We start from the raw sequence: 14,423 nt of genomic DNA, 5'->3' as shown, positions 1-14,423 counted from the left end.
TAGATTTACCTGGGCATGGTAACATGCAGTAAAATCACACTATTTAATTCCCTTAATCTTGAGTATTTGCCAACACAAACAACTAATTGCCTGGTTTTCTGAACACTAACCAGGTGTTAAACAATCCAATTCAATTCTGTCTCTAATGGCTGATTTTAAAAGATCCCATACATTGAAGGGCTTACTGTTACAAGATTTCTGTCTTCAGATGCTAGTCCCAAATCCCAGGCCAACAAACCTTTCCATAAAACAGATGTAAAACTGGAATCCTCAGAACCACCTCCTCATGTTAAATACTTTGCTAAGATGACTTACAGGACCACAAAGATACATGTGTTTATTGGTTTATCATAAATGCTATATATAAATAGTTGAATGAGCAGGTATAAAATAGGATCATCTGTCCCTTGACGTTATGTAACAGCACCTTGCTAGCACATGCATCAGTTCCTGAATCTTGTAAGCATAAGCTATAGTGAATCCATTAATCTCCATTCTTAATTTTGTCTTAGAGACCAAAGGGGGTAGGGCTATCTCAGGCTTCAACAACACTGAGATTTTCTGGTGATGAAGCCCCATCCTGAAACTATAGACAGGCCCACCAGCAGTTCCTTCATAACTAAAAATGTACTTGGGACATCTTAAGAAATTCAGAATTCTACCTTAGGAACTGGGGAAGAAGCAAATGTCACTAGAGTTTTCCAAAATAAAGGATGAAGACTAATTGCATATTTATTCCACACTTCCAAGCTACTACAGATACCAGATGTCCCACATTGTTCTCTCAAAGCACTATAAACTTTCTTCATGAAATAGAGAAAAATAACATGCTCAGTTGGGTTAACAGTGTTTATCTCCCATGAAGAGGAAAATGTATAACTCCCCCCTACCCAGGGTCTAAAATATAATTAAATTTACCTTCGCCTCTTAAAGTCAAAACACAAGTATATTAGTACTGATGACAAGTACGCTCTGTACTCTGATTTATCATCTATGATACAATCTCCTCAAGATAAATAAACCATGGGGAGATGATAGCTGCAGCTCTCAGAGACCAGGGAGTGTATGGAGAGCAAGCGAGCAAACAAACTCGACAGTCTCAGTGGTACTGGCTCCACTCCCACCTCCCAAGCTCATAGTCATGCAGTTGGAAGCCTTTCACCCAGTCAAATAGAAGCTGTGCATGCAGCTTATAGTGTGTTTGCCTGTGGTTATCGCTCCAAATGCAAAATGTAAGGAACATTATCTAATGTGACTATCTCCTTAAGCATAACAACATTTATCATGACTGGACAGATAAAAACTCTAAAAATTCGTGAGCCAAAAGCTTGCCAGAGTATATTTCACAGAATAAAACTTCTTTAAAACCAAACAGAACAGCTAAGGAATCTCAGGTAACTAAAAGAAACTAAAACACATAAAATGGTTCTAATTTATTTAGCTATTCTACAGTAGTCAATAGAAAAATGCCCAAAGGAATTATATTATGAAAATGGATCAATATCCTCGATGTGTGTATAATTCAGTGTGGACTAAGTTTTATGGACTGTGAATCTTCATTTGGCTCATTTCAGAATTATGTTCAAAGGTTTCAACAAATCTTAGATACAAATATCTTCAACAAAGGGGTTTCGTTATCCTAACTATGTAGGATATCCTATACACATATGCAAGTGTACTCTCTTTGTAGTGACTAGAAAGAGAAGAGAAGAAGTAGTTCTACAGATGTGACTTCTCAGAGACCCTTGCAACTCCATCCTGATCATATGCTAAAGTTTCCTATCCTCAGACATCCTTCCAACCCAGCAACTTGAGAGGCTTGTTCAACCCTGTGAAATGATAAAATGCATATCATTATTCTGTATCTATTAACTTCCTGACCTCCCTCTCTTACATAGGCTTTTGATTACACTTAGACATCTGGTTTGGTGATTGTCTCTCCTATATCATATTTGAAGTTATCTAATATTCTCAGAAAGGATAATTGCACTTTTACTTAACTTGTGAAACTCTGCCTTGTTCAAGATGTCCAATTTTACTTCAAATCAAGCTCTGATATTAACTAGGCTTCTTTGATGTCATTGTGTTGATCTGCAAAATAATGGTACTTGTTCTGCAACGGAAACTAACAAGTTTCATCATTATTTCAAATTGACTTCAGAGCTTTACTGCACACAGAATGTGATGTAAAACGATGGTAAGATCCATCCTTCCAAGAGAAGACTTCAAAGTATTTCTAAAATAACATTGACCACCAGGACTGAAAAATACAGCAATCTCAACTAGTTCTAGCATGTCATGTTTATGTAAAATAACAACCTAGTGGCTGACACGATAAATCTAGGAACTTGGAAATTGTGAGGTTAAGTGGTGTGTGTGTGTGTGTGTGTGTGTGTACATATATGTATACATGTGCATTTCTGTGTGTGTCCAATTGACATCAGGTAACTTCTGCTGTCATTTAAGGTTTCTCACTGAATGCAGAGCTCCGTGATTGGCTAGACTAGCTGGCCAATGAGGCAGTGGGTTGTTCCTTCCTCACTCCCACAGCACTGCAGATGCAGCTGTGCATCTCTATATCTGGCCTTTAAATGAGTACTACATACTGATTTCTTAGAAATTTCTCAGTGTCCTATTATAAAATAAATATACGATCACCAATTATGCACACTATTTTCATGTTGTTGCAAAATTACAAAGAAATTAACCATTGTACTCACTAGATTTTTCTTCTAGTTTTACTGTGCAAATTGATCATGCCATTTATTCAATTGTCATTCAACAAACTTAAGATTTTGGAAATTTAATATAAAAAATAAAAAGTGCTCTGTATTAAAAAATTAATTTTTTGCCATTTTCCTGATAAGTTTTTAAAGTGTACTGGAAAAAACAGCATCAGACTTAATATTTGAGTCCTCAGTTTGTTCATGAAGAGTCGTTCCACCTGCAGATAACCTCACCTTTTGTTGTCCCAGTAAGATGGTTTTTGCCAGTTAACTAAAGATGGATTTTGGTTGTCACAGTGACTTGAGAGGTAAATTATGATCAATAAACATCCTAATTATCTCAGCCTTTCAAGTTGCAGTGCAGTAAATGACCAATATAAACAGTGAAGAATCCAGACTTTAAAATGAGTTTGCCTGGGTTAGAATCTTGCTTTCATCCGCTTACTCTCAGTGTGACATTGAGAAGTTAATTGACTTTTCTTTTCTTATCTATAAGATAGGGTTAATAATGATGTCCATATAAAATGGATACTATGAGGCATAATTGAAGTAGGGCATAAAAAACTTTTACAATGACCAACACAGTACACTTTGGGACATTATTTTGTTACTGTTACTATTATTTTTATGAATTATTAATGTTTTGGCCTCAACAATCAAGTTCTAATATCTTAATAATAAAATGAAAGTAGTTTAATAACATATTTGGTGTAAAAAAACCATTTTCTTTGGGAAGTCATGCAAATGTTGGGAGTTTAGTCAAGAACGAAATATATATGTTACAAAGCATTTTAATCATGATATATGATAGGGATCAAAATAAAAGATTGCTGTGTTCACATTAAAAATCAAATGCACAGAGTTCCTAAAGTTTTAAAGACTGGTGAGTAGGAGATCTGGGCAGCCAGGGAGCAGAGAGATCTCTGCAGAGTGCGCACAGAAAGCACGCACCCCACCTGCCTAATACAGGGACCAGGAACACAGCATTGGAACCTCTGCTTCCACCAGGCGACATTGGGGTACAGAACAGGGCTCAGCCGATCTGCCACCTGGACCAGTAGAAATTTAAGGACATAGACCAGATACAAGGGAAAGGCAAGAACATATCACTGACAACAAGATGGCAAGAGGAAAGCGAAAGAGTATATCCCAAGGAAACCAAGACAACCTGGCAACACCAGAACCCAGCTCTCTAATAACACCAAACATAGGAATGCCAAACACTCCAGAAAAAGAAGACGCAGACCTGAAATCATACCTCAGGATGCTGATAGAGATGCTTAAACAAGAACAGGAGGAAAAGCAAAAAGAATCAGAAGCTTTTAAAGAGGAAACAAGAAAAACACTCAAAGAACTCAAAGAACTAGAGGAAAACAGAACCAAAGAGATAAAGGAATGGAAGAGGGAATTTAAAACGGAAATTGACACAATAAAGAAAACACTAAAAGAGATAACCCTAGAGGTAGAACACCTAAAAAAGAAACAAGTCACAGAAGCAAGCATTTCCAATAGACTACAAGAGATGGAAAAGAGAATATCGGGGGCAGAAGACAATATTGTAAACATAGACAAAACAGCCAGAGAAGATGCAAAAAACAAAAAGCTCCTAACCCAAAATGTCCAGGACACAATGAGAAGTCCAAACCTAAGGATAATAGGAATAGAAGAGGGAGAAGAGTATCAACTAAGAGGCACAGTAAATATGTTCAAAAAAATCATAGAAGAAAACTTCCCTACCCTCAAGAATGAGATGACCACGAGCATAAAAGAAGCCTTCAGAACTCCAAATAGATTGGACCAGAAAAGAAATACCTCCCAACACATAATAGTCAAAACACCAAGTGCCCAAAGCAAAGAAAGAATACTAAAAGCAGTAAGAGGAAAAAGGTCAGGTAACTTATAAAGGCAGACCAATCAGAATCACACCCGATTTCTCAACAGAGACTATGAAAGCTAGAAGAGCCTGGACAGACATCATGCAGACCCTAAGAGAGCACAAGTGCCAGCACAAGCTGCTGTACCCAGCAAAACTATCAATCACCATAGATGGAGAAATGAAGATATTTCAAGACAAATCTAAATTTACACATTATCTGAACACAAACCCAGCACTAGAACAAATAATAGGTGGAAAATCCAATACAATGAGAAAAAATACAGCCTAGTAAAAACAAGAAAATTCCTAAACAAGAAAACCAAAAGAAGAAAAAGACACAGACACAACTCAACCCACAAAGGCAATAATGGCAGGAAACAGAAACAACTATTCCTTGATATCTATTAACATAAATGGACTCAACTCCCCAATAAAGAGACATAGGCTATCAGACTGGATACATAAACTAAATGCAGCCTTTGGATGCATACAGGAAACTCATCTCAGAGACAAAGACAGACACTATCTCAGAGTAAAAGGGTGGGAAAAAAACTTCCAAGCAAACAGCCCAAAGAAGCAAGCTAGAGTGGCTATTCTAATATCGAATAAAGTAAATTTCCAACCAAAAGTTTTCAAAAAAGATAAGGAAGGACACTTTTTACTCATTACTGGGGAAATCAGTCAGGAGGAACTCTCAATCTTTTACATATATGCTCCAAATAAAAAAGCACCCACATTCATAAAAGAAACCCTACTAAAGCTCAAAAAATACATTTCACCCCACACAATAATAGTGGAAGACTTTAATACCCCACTCTCACCAATGGACAGATTATGGCAACAGAAACTGAACAAGGACACTGTAAAACTAGCAGAGACTTTAAACCAACTAGAATTAATAGATATCTAGAGAACATATCATCCTAAAGTAAAAGAATACACCTTCTTCTCAGCACGCCATGGCACCTTCTCGAAAATTGACCACATAATTGGACACAGAATGAGCCTCAATCCATATAAGAAGATTGAAATATTCCCATGCATCCTCTCAGATTACCATGGTCTACTGCTGATCTTTAACAACAACAAAGACAACAAAAAGCCCACATACACATGGAAACTAGACAATGCCCTGTTAAGTGATAGCAGGGTCAAAGAAGTAGTAAAGAAAGAAATTAAGGATATTCTAGAATTCAATGAAAACGAAAACACAACATACGCAAACCTATGGGATACAATGAAAGCAGTACTGAGAGGAAAACTCATAGCCCTAAGTGCTTCCAAAAAGAAACTAGAGAGCATACATCAGCAACTTGACAGCATAGCTAAAAGCCCTAGAACAAAAAGACGCATATACAACCAACAAGAGTAGACAGCAAGAAATAATCAAAATTAGGACAGAAATAGACCAAATAGAAACAAAAAGAACCATTGAAAAAATCAACAAAACCAAGAGTTAATTCTTTGAAAAAATCAACAAGATTGATAAACCCCCTAGCCAGACTAACGAGAGGGCAAAGAGAGAGTATACAAATTAACAAAATCAGAAAGGAAAGTGGAGACATAACAACTGAAACTGAGGAAATTCAAGAAATCATCAGATCCTACTACAAAAGCCTATACTCCACAAAGGTGGAAAATCTGGGGGAAATTGATGAATTCCTAGACAGATACAAGATCCTAAAGTTAAACCAGGACCAGGTAAACCATCTAAATAATCACATAACACCTAAAGTAATAGAAGAAGTCATCAAAAGCCTCCCAACAAAAAAAAGCCCAGGTCCAGATGGGTTCAGTACAGAACTTTATCAAACATTTATGTCGGACATAAAACCAATACTCTCCAAACTATTTCAGAACATAGAATCAGATGGAAGACTACCTAACTCATTTTTTGAGGCTACACTAACCTTCATTCCTAAACAACACAAAGACCCTACAAGGAAAGAGAACTTCAAACCAATCTCACTTATGAACATTGATGCAAAAATACTCAACAAAATCCTTGTAAACCGAATCCAAGAACACATCAAAACGATCATTCACCATGACCAAGTAGGCTTCATCCCGGGGATGCAGGGATGGTTTTATATAAGGAAATACATCAATGTAATCCACCATATAAACAAACTCAAAGAAAAAAATAACATGGTCATCACACTAGATCCTGAGAAAGCATTTGACAAAATTCAACACCCCTTCATGTTAAAAGTCTTGGAAAGAACAGTAATCCAAGCTCCATACCTAAACTTAATAAAAGCAATATACAGCAAACCAACAGCCAACATCAAACTTAACGGTGGGAAACTTGAAGCAATCCCACTAAAATCAGCGACTAGACAAGGCTGCCCACTCTCCCCCTACCTATTCAACATAGTACTGGAAGTCCTGGCTGGAGCAATTACACAGCAAAAGGAGATCAAGGGGATACAAATCAGAAAAACATCACTCTTTGCAGATGAAATGATAGTGTACTTAAGTGACCCCACAAATTCCACCAGAGAACTCCTACAGCAGATAAACAAGTTCAACAAAGTGGCTGGATACAAAATTAACTCAAACAAATCAGTAGCCTTCCTATACTCAAAGGACAAAGGTGGAGAAAGAAATTAGGGAAAAGATACCCTTCACAATAGTCACAAAAACTATGAAATACCTTGGTGTGACTCTGACTAAGCAAGTGAAGGATCTGTATGACAAGAACTTCAAACCTCTAAAGAAGGAAATCGAGGAAGATCTCAGAATATGGGAAGATCTCCCATGTTCATAGATTGGAAGGATCAACATTTTAAAAATAGCCATCCTACCCAAAGGAATGCAATCCCCATCAAAATTCCAACCCAGTTCTTCATTGAGTTGGAAAGATCAATGTGCAATTTCATATGGAATAAGAAAAGACCTAGAATAGCGAAATCCATCCTCAACAACAAAAAAACATCTGCGGGAATCACTATCCCTGACCTCAAGCTATATTACAAGGCAATTATGCTGAAAACTGCATGGTACTGGTACAGAAATAGGCATGTGGATCAATGGAATAGAATAGAAGATCCAGAAATGAGCCCTCATGTATATCGTCACCTGATTTTTGACAAAGGAGCAGTAAACATTCAATGGAAAAAGGACAGCCTATTCAACAAATGTTGCTGGTCCAACTGGCATTCAGCATGCAAAAGAATGAAAATAGACCCTTTCTTATCTCCTTGTACAAAGCTCAAGTGCAAGTGGATCAAAGATCTCCACATTAAATCAGATACACTGAAACTATTAGATGAGAAAGTAGGGAAAACCTTAGAACACATAGGCACAGGAGAAAATTTTCTGAATAAAACACCAATGGTTCAAGCGCTATGGTCAAAGATTAACAAATGGGACTTAATGAGATTGCAAAGTTTCTGTAAGGCTAAGGACATTGTCAAGAAAAATAAACGGCAGCCAACAGAATGGGAAAAGATCTTTACCAACTCCACATCAGATAGAGGCCTAATATCAAAGGTGTACAAAGAACTCAAAAACCTAGACACCAGAGAATCAAATTACCCTATTAAAAAATGGGGTACAGAGCTAAACAAAACATTCTCAGTTGAGGAATATCGAATGGCTTAGAAACATCAGAGGAAGTGCTGGACATCCTTAGTCATCAGGGAAATGCAAATCAAAACAACCCTGAGATTCCACCTCACACCAGTCAGATTGGCCAAGATCCAAAACTCAGATGACAGCAGATGCTGGCGAGGTTGTGGAGAATGAGGAACACTTCTCCACTGTTGGTGGGGTTGTAAACTAATACAACCACTCTGGAAATCAGTCTGGTGATACCTCAGAAAATTGGACATAGTACTACCTAAAGACCCAGTTTTTCCACTTCTGGGCATATACCCCAAAGACACTTTAATATACAACAAAGGTACATGCACCACAATGTTCATAGCAGCTCTATTTATAATAGCCAGAAGCTGGAAAGAACCCAGATGTCCTTCAGTAGATGAATGGATACAAAAATTTTGGTACATTTACACAATGGAATACTACTCAGCCACCAGAAACAATGACTTAACCAAATTCTTAAGAAAATGGCTGCATCTAGAGAATATCATCCTGAGTGACATAACCCAGTCCCAAAAGAACAGACATAATATGCAGTCACTGATAGTGGGATGCTAACCCCACAGGCTTTCACTGCCCCAGAAACAACTCACAGACTGCTGAAGTCCAAGAAAAAAAGAAAAAACAAAAAAAAGTCATGCTCAATCCTTACACACCAAGAATACATTGACAAATTCCCAGGTTACACCACCCTGTATTACATGTACTATTTGCTCATTGTAAAAAAAAAAAAAAAAAGAAAAAACATCAAATACAAAGGTACATGCCAGAGAAAATTCTAGGATGGATAAGAGGAAATGGACACAAAGACCTTACCAAGAAACGATTTACAATTGACAGTTGTTGGAAAAGAGAAAATAAAGCAAGTTAACACTGGGGGTTTCAACCACACTCCAGGGCAGTTCCCATCCCCAGGAGTAATTGGACAATACAAAACACATTTTATGATTATTTTATGCTTTATGGTTTGGTTTGGCTTGTAGTTTTTTTTTTTTTTTTTTTGTTGTTGTTTTGTTTTGTTTTCGTCTTATTGGATTTTTTTGTTTGTTTTAAATTTTGTGCTTTTTCTTATTTGCTTTTTCTAAGAAAGAAAGAGGAGAAAACATGAAGTTGGGTGGGTGGAGAGGTGGGGAGGATCTGGGAAGAGTTTGGGGAGGGGAAAGAATATATGAAACTATATTCTATAAAATCAAAACAATTGAACACATTTCACTCTACATTTAAGTGGTTTTAAATTTCATTGTGGGGAGACATTTAATTTACAGCAACAATTTGTAAATTGATTTAAAATTCACTTTGGTCTTACTCTCATAGAGAATTTATTTATATTTTACAAAAACTTTCCAGTTCAGAATCAACCTTGCTAAAATAAACTAACATCAACACACCTTCATACCAGCCAATGTTTGATATGTACCAATGTTTAATATATTTTATTGTCCCCCAAGTTGAAGATACCCCTAAAAAAATACTGATTCTCTGTTAATTCTACTCCTTTCTGCAAATACAGTCACTTCTTATAATGGTAAAAAATGTGGACATATCTTCTGGGCATAAATGACTCAGCAGAAAATGCTTGGCAGATGTTCTCAAAGTAAAATTTCTCAGTGCTTTTTCTAAACTTGTGGACTGATTGGTCTTTTTCTCTAATGAGCAAGTATATGTGTAAATCATATTTGATATTCCTAGCTAAATACATGCATTTATGAGTTGACGAAATCTTTTCAAAATACTAAGAGGATATAACTACAGGCATGTTGTTACCTTTTCCCCTGGTGATTCTTCCAGATGAACTGAAGCTGAGAATCCTTAGAAACAAAGCTGCAGGCTGTAGAATTGATGGAGAACTATTACTGTAAACATTTCTGTTAATAAGTATTAATAATAAATGTCCAGAGATAACATTAAAGATTTGGGAAGGAAATTATACACATGCACTTTAGTAATTACATTAGTTACCTGTTTTAACAACATGCTCCAAAATATGTCATGTAAAAATCAATCATCATAAGATATCACTGTATGCACAGGTCTGAGAAACATCTGGTTTCAATAACTCAACAAGGCTTGTTTGGCTGACTATGGGTCACTCCGCCTTTACCAGAAGCTATACTCTGAGCTTGATCTCAGTTACATACATGTAATATAGCCTTTGGTTGATGATCCAGTCACTACTTAAGAATCTTGAGAAATAGTCATAGAACACAAATGAGATAAGAATTTTAAAAATATGTTTTTTTTAAATACCATAACATTTTATTGACCAAAAATTGTATAAGGCTAAGCTCAATGCCATTCAATCAATTAGAGGTGTTCAACACACATAGATTCCCCAGGACCATCTACCTAGAATTTCCCTGCTCACATAATCTAGCTCAGGACCATGGTTTCTATGTCCCTGACAACTGGCTGGAAATTTCTGGAGTGACAGTATCCACAACTGCTCAAAAACAGATCTGCTTTAAATTTTTTCCAGCCTTAACCCTTGGGTTCCAAATTATGATAAGCTTTCACACAGCTAATTCAGAGGCAGCACAAAGCATGCTTTCTCCTGTCCTTGCTTGTTATCCTCTCACAGAAGGCCTGCTGCAGATTTCCATAGTACATTGCCACTGAGACCTTGCAGAGTAGGAGGATATGCAGTCTGCTACACTGCATTCCTGGATATTTACTCTCCTCTTGGCACTTTATTAACCAACTTCTAAATTTCATTTCATTTGCTTACATCCAACTTAATTTAAAAATTCTTCTTATGGTAAACTTAATTTAAAAAGTCGAGTGTTACATTTGTTTTTACAATGTTTGTGGTAAGATTAGTAAGCAGGATGTTTAGAGAGTTGAGATTATAAACCATGGAACAAAGATCTCAAGTTAATCAAAAGAAAATTGAAACATTAATTTTTCTTCTAGTTTTACTTCATTGTGCCTTTATTACTGGCTCTCTGTACACTTAATGTGTTGTAGGGAAGAATGAATAAGCACTTGGGTGGATTAGCATTAGTGGAAGTCTTTGGGCATTCATGAGCTCATGGCCTGGAACTCCAGGAATGAAATGAAACACCAAATAAAAGACACCCCAAAGTACACTCACCCCTTTCAGCCATGGGAGGAAATAAAAGATACCACAGAGAAGACTCACCCTCTTCAGCCATTGGAGGAAATAATAAGTCAGTTGTCAACTGGAAGAGGGTCACCAAAACCAAGTTATGCTGGCATGCAGGTCTGCCCCTCAGCTTTGGAACTAAGACAAATAAGTTAGTCTATGCTAAGTAGCCCATGCTACTTTGTTCTACACAACATAAAGCAACTTCCCATTGTTCATTCTGAAAAATTGCCTGGCTTCCCCTCAATTTTTTATTTATATTATATATTTGATGAAATCTAATAAACCTGTCTGTCAACTTTTTCATCATTTAGTAACAAGTATATTTTTTAGAATGAGTCTGATGACGCTTATTAGTGTGCAAGACTGAAGAAAATTAAGTGCTTAATCAACGCATTTTTATTCTTTCTAATAACATAAACTTTCATCTTCATTGATTTCTACAAATAATATAAGTATCATTCCTGTACATATTTTCTGTCTTTCCTATGATTTATGCTTAGCATTAAAATTTCATACTTTGTTTTATATAACTTGTAAGTTTAAATGATCACAAAGGACCAGTTTTTTTGAGGAGCTTGTATTGGATGGTAGGATAAAACAGAACAGAGACAGTGATGTTTATCCTCCTAACTAAATCCTTGTGCTTTGCTTGAAAAGATAGCTCTGCTCCAAATGTAACATAAAAAAGATAGAATATACTAATTTTAAAATGTTTAATTTATTAGGACTATGCTTCATAACTCTACATTTTGATTGGGTGTACTTTTTTGTAGTTGACATCATCTGTTACATAGGAAAGTTTCCTTTATCAGAAATGAACACTATACTTATTTTAGGTATAAGGACAAATGTTTAGATTGTAAAAGTAGTGACTATAGGTTCTCCCTTGATATCCATGACTTCACTAGGACTGAATGATAAAACACTTCTTCACCTAAAGCTCAGTGAACACTGTAGAACTGAAGACTATTGTAAGAGCCAGAAGACAGTTTTCTGTGAGATTCTGCCTTCTAGTAATATCACAAGCTATATCCATAAAGTATCACAAACATGGCTGCCTACTCATGAACTGAACAATGACAATACCAACAGACATGCCAAAGTGCACAAGGAAAGCCCACGAGGCTGAGAACTATTGAGAACAATGATGGATATCTCAAAAGTAAAAATAAAAACAATTTTGGACTTTTTTGATCACTCAAAAAATTACTATTTGACTCTGCCATAACACTCCTTGCCAAATACCCATGGGTTCTAAATTCTGTGACAGAATACTAGCATATTCATCTTTACTGGTGGTCTAGTCACCCTATCAAGCAAATGGAAACAACATAGACTACCATCTACAGATCAGTGGTGAAAGAAAGTGAACATATGTGTGAGTGTATGTGTGTGTGAGTGTATATGTGTGCATATGTGTGTACATATACACAACCTAATTTTGCTCAGTTGTGAAGAAATGAAATTATGTAAATCATAGGAAAATGATAGAACTGAAAAACATTGTATTAAGTAAAGGAACTCTGATTCAGAAAGACAAACATCTCCTGATCCCCATGTGTGGATTGTAGCTTCTAATTTACTATGCTCATTGATGTGGTCACAGGTATGGGTAGAACCTGGGGAAGTGGAAAAGGGTCTGTAGCTAGTGAGAAGAGGCTTTAAGGGGGAGGAAGGTAGTAAAGTGGATGAGATATGAAAGTGGAATGAGGTACACCAAGGGTAGAAATGCTTTTATAGGTTTTAAAAAGAAAACAACTTCCTTTTTTAAACATATGAATTGCCAGAATGCTTTCTTTCTTCTTTCCTTCCTTCCTTCCTTTCTATTTTTTTTTCTTTCTTTTTGCCACAGACTGTACTATGAAATTTTTCTACATAATTTTATCAAATTTCCAAACATACTTTATGAAGGAGCATTATCCCTACTTCGTAACTGCATACATTGAGGACCACCACAAATAAAGCACTTTGCCTATTACCCCACTCCAAGTGAAAGCCAGACTTAATCACAAATGTTTCTAATTTCAGAATTTGGCCCAAGCTATCAATTCTTATGAAAAGTTGGGAGCTCTGCATTGCGTCTAAATATGTACCAGAGAGTTTTGGTCCAGGAAAACTATCAAATCAGAGTGGTGAAATGTGTCTAGCCACCATTCCCTCATGAGAATAAGAACATGTTAACTTTATCAGTATATTTGCCTTCTTGAGATATCCCATAAGTAAAAGAAAAAATGATACTGTGTCATTTTTAGGAAATGTAAATGTATATTTTTTTAACCTTTAAATATTTTATTTTATAACCCGACAACGGTGCCTCTGATAAACTTAAAACATTTTTCATTTAGACAGATTCTAATTTTTGTTTTTAAAAAAGTGAACAAGATCTAAACTACTGAAATTGCAAATACTTTAATTATCGACTTGAAGACAGAGGCTATTTCTCACCTGCACATCATACAAAGTTGACACAGGACCTGAGGTATGGCACAGATAAAGGTCATTCAGTTTAATTTATTAAAAGTGATGTCTATGAAATGTAGATGCCCCAGCTTGTGGGGCTCAGCAACAGAGCTTACACTGAAGAGGCTTACTGACAGCAATTAGGAAAGCTCAAACAGGGCTGCTTTGAAACCCGCAGTCATCATCACTTTAGCTGATCAGAAGGGACAGCACATCATTTTATGCTTCCTACTGTGTGCTAGGTAGGACTGCTCTCCGGATTTTACACACACACACACACACACACACACACACACACACACACACACACACACACACAAAATCATATTTGGGGGAGGGAGGATGGAACAGGGGATTTATGAAGGGGAAAACAGTAAAGGGGGATAACATTTGAAATGTAAATAAATAAAATATCCAATTAAAAAACATATTTAACTTTAAGTCTTATTTTACTGGCACACAAGTTGACAGTCTGCGAGTATCCAGTTCATGGTCAATGCGAATCTCTGGAAGGAAGCCATGGTCTGCAGAGAGGGATGGATGAACAGAACCGCATTGGTGTGCAGAGACTGGAGAGCTGCAGGACCACAGGCACCTAACTTAGAGCCACTCAGTGGCCATTCCTTATCCACCTGTATTGGAACTAACA

The sequence above is a fragment of the Micromys minutus genome (genome assembly GCF_963924665.1).
Source record: "Micromys minutus genome assembly, chromosome: 1".
Classification (NCBI taxonomy): Eukaryota; Metazoa; Chordata; class Mammalia; order Rodentia; family Muridae; genus Micromys; species Micromys minutus.
This window is presented reverse-complemented; position numbering follows the sequence as displayed.